Source organism: Pinus tabuliformis, chromosome 7, assembly GCF_031772625.1.
Source record: "Pinus tabuliformis cultivar Carrire ecotype Pingquan chromosome 7, CPIR1, whole genome shotgun sequence".
Classification (NCBI taxonomy): domain Eukaryota; kingdom Viridiplantae; phylum Streptophyta; class Pinopsida; order Pinales; family Pinaceae; genus Pinus; species Pinus tabuliformis.
The window spans coordinates 1213269424-1213273529 of NC_142293.1; positions in this window are offsets into that span (position 1 = coordinate 1213269424).

Sequence of the window (4106 nt, forward strand, 5' to 3'; positions counted from 1 at the left end):
ACCCAATCTGTAAAAGGTCATATTTCCCTTTTCTTGTATTTTTCGACTACTTATGAAAAAAAGTATCCTCTATCAATTCTTCCTAAGCGTCTTGCGCTAAAACCTCTATAGAATGTAGGACCTTTTTCTCTTCTTGATCTACCACAGAAGACTCGTAGAGTCTCACATTCTCTACATTTATCACTAAGTAAATGAAATGTATGGGGGTAGATAGAACCTATAGGAATTTTCTCACACAGTCTCAAGTATATCAAATGGATCATATCACAAAGTATTGATTTTATTATTAGGATCATTTAGCCTCTCATTGCTTAATTGTAACCATAGTTAGTCTCCCACCTTGAATGACTTCTCTATTTCGTGTTGATCATGCCTGGATTTATATTTTTTTTGTGAATTTTGTAGTGTCTCCTATACCTATAGATGGATCTTCCTTATCCTAAGAGAAATTTGTTTTCCCATTAAGGCATCTCATATAAGATCCTCCCTTACTCCTCCATGCTTTCCATATGCAATATCCAAATGTGAAGGTGGAAAATATATGAAACAATTTTTAAATTGGGACTTACCACTAGAAGTGTGGATTGCTCTATTATAAGCGTTTTGTATATATACCAAATTTTCATCCTATGTCTTTATATGCTTTTGATTATAACCCTTCAAAATATGCACCAGTACTATTGACTACTTGTGCTTTCCAATATGTCTATTGATGGAAATTTCTACACCTCTTCAACTTTGTGTTTATCCTATCCCATAATGTACTCCAAAATGAACTAAGAAATCTTGTGTCCTTGCCTGAAAAAATGCTCCCTGGTATCCCAAATTGCACCCAAACCTATCCAAAGAAGATTTTTGTTGATTCTTCCTTGTTGATGGTATTTTCATGGGGCATTGAACACACATCTTGCTAAACTTTTCAACTACCAAAAATATGTAGTCATGTCCCTTCCTCGTTGTTGGTAAACCTCCCATAAAATTCATGGAGCTAATTTCCCAAGCACGAGTGGGTACAACTAAGGGATAGTATAGGCTCTGTTCTTATTACTAGGCTTTCTAGTACAAGAAAGCAAGCATTCACTCATGAACCTAGCTTACTCTTCCTGCACTTTCAGCCAATACACAAACCTACGCAAGTTGGCTTCTATTTACCTACACTAAAATTTTTTACAACCTTAGAGGTGTGAGCCTCTATGATCAGTTGTAGACACTCACCTTTAGGAACACATAATCTTTATAACCTATAGAGTAACCCATTTTGGAGATGGTAGTCAATTGTGTTGTCACCATCGTACACATGACTATAGATTTATAATTGTTGAAACACATCATTGATGTCCTCATCCTCTATGTATTCCTTTATGTATACATCACATTGGGTGAAATGATACATGTTCATAAGAGTTCCAAAAGTTATGATCTTTGAAATGGATGGCCTTGAAAGCATGCTGACCAACTTATTTATGCTACCCTTCTTGTACTTGATCACTAAACGAAATTGTTATAGAAACCCTATCCACTTATAAGGTCTCCTTTGTTGTAGATTATATTAGGTCTACATGTACTAATTAGAGATCTTTTAAGGTCTAAAATGGGCCTCCTAAGGAATATTATAAAATACTAGTGGAAATAATAAAATAAGATTAGATTACATCATCAAATTTTAGAGGGAAAAAGGAAAAAACTATATTTTCAACTTATCTTCCTATAGTTTCACTAAAATGTCAAGTGGGAGCAATCATTAGATGAAAAATTTAATTCCTCATCCAAGGAGTACCCGTATTGCATTCTTTCAATGGACCCTACAACATGAAAAAAAGAGAAATACCTCAAAAAATGTGTTTACAATCACATTTTTCATGCATTTCTCATTTCTCGTGTAGTAAGGTCCATCAAAAGTATGAAACATGGGTATTCCTTGGATGAGGAATTAAATTCCACATCCAACGAGTGCTCCCACTCAAAATTTGAGTAAAATTGTAGGGAGATAACTTGAAAATACAAGTTGAAAAAGTAGTTTTCTTATTTTCTTATTTTTAATATTTTTTACTTTTGTATTCCAAAAATGGTGAATCATCTCCCATGGTTAACATCGTCATCTTGAATCCTATTGGTCCTTATAAAGTTGATTTTGGTTGTACATTTTTGTTTTAAGGCCCATTTTAGACCTTAAAATCTCTCTAATGATAGTGGTTAGTGATCTATGTGGATTACTATCCTCTTTCCTATCAGATAGTTTTTCCACATCTTCATATCTTGCACCAACATATATAGCTCCTTTTCATATGTATGGTAGTTGAGAATCACCCCATGAATTAGTTCAAAATAATAACATATGGGCCTTACTTCCTACATCAAGACCACTCCCATAGCTTACCATTACCAACTCGCAACTATCTCTACTTCAAAGGAATATTGCAAGTTCAGTAATGCCAAATTGGTGCTTCAATGATCTTCTCCTTTAACTAGTCAAAGGCCCTCTACCAACCCTTTCCTCATTGAAAACTCTCACCACTTGATTTTATGAGGCTGAATGGTGTTGTTACTACTGAAAAAGAGGTTATGAATTTCCTAAAGTATTGTGATGCCCTAATAAAACTCCTGACTTCATAAACATTAGTAGGCATTGACCACCTCATGATGTCCTCCATCTTGGTAATATCTATTTCTAGCTCTCCCCCACCATTACAATAGCTGAAATACACCAATAATTATTCGTTAAGATGATAAAATTACATGTCAAGCCCTATCATTGAAGAATTCTAGTTTGATTCCAATAATAATTCCTTGGACCATGTTTAAATTACATTTCAGGCCATATCAAAAATTGTTTGATCAAGGCACCACTCCATATAGAAGAATCATGGTAAAATATGTTATGAAACCAGCTCACAAAAAGTTAGAAAAGAAAGATAAACGCCTTAAAATTCAACCTCTTTGAGGGGGCAACCTCCTTTGCATTACACAAATGAGAAATTCTTGGATGGTACAAATGACAATACCTCCTTTCTATATATAGGAGTCTAAGGGGTCATAATATAATAGAGCCAACATAACAATAATAGTGCAAGGGCACAATGATAACAATAGTGGTCTTCTATGGGGCATAATAATAACAATATGGGGATTACATGGGTACAACAATATAATAAGGGGGTTGTACTAATAACAATAAGGGGTTACACTAGTAGTATTGGGGCCTAACATGCCCCTCTCCTTCAAAAAGTGTTCTCCTCAACGCTTGAGTAGTTCCTGATGCTTTTGTATAGAATTCTTGTCCTCCCATGTGGAATCTTCAGTGGGCAAGTTCTTCCACTTGATGATATACTCTGAAAATGATCAATTTCGTAGCTATTGGGTTATTGTTTCTGTGATTGCCCCATGTTCCAATATGATTTTTCCTTCCTCTTCAAGTTCTGGAAATATTGTTTGAATTGGGATCTTCTGCAACTTTTAGATGAGTGGCCACACTTCTTCGTCCTTCTTCCATTCATCCCTTGCTTCGTTTATCCAATCTGGTTGGATAATAGAAATAGCACAAAACAATGCTTCAACATCCTCATCATTTCTTGACAGTGCATCTGCAACCAAAATTTTGTTTCCCTTTTTTGTAGATGATGTCAAAGTCATAACCCAACATATTTGTGACCCATTTTTCTGTTCTTCTAAAGATAATATTTGTTGTAAAGAGTATTTAAGACTATCATGATTCATTTTTACCTTGAAGTGTCTTCCCATTGGGTAAGGTCACCATTTCTTAAGTTCATGTAGTATTGCCAACATTTCCTTCTCATAAATAGCTTTCTTGAGATGTAGCCATAAAAATACCCAATCACCTACATCAAAACTTTTTTCACTCCGATGTTGATCTACCAGTTGTTTCATTCAATTCTACACCAAAGTGGCGTTATCCTTTAAAAGTTGGAGAACTTGTTGTTGATGCTTGATGTGATCTTTAACTGCTTGAACCCTTTTCTTCTTGATATGTCCTTCTATCTTGAGAGTTTGAGGAGTGGTAATTTCTTCCAAGGCTTTACAAGATATGATTGGATTCATTTCTTAATACTCGATGTGATCTTTCACTTCTTGAACATTTTTCTTCTTGA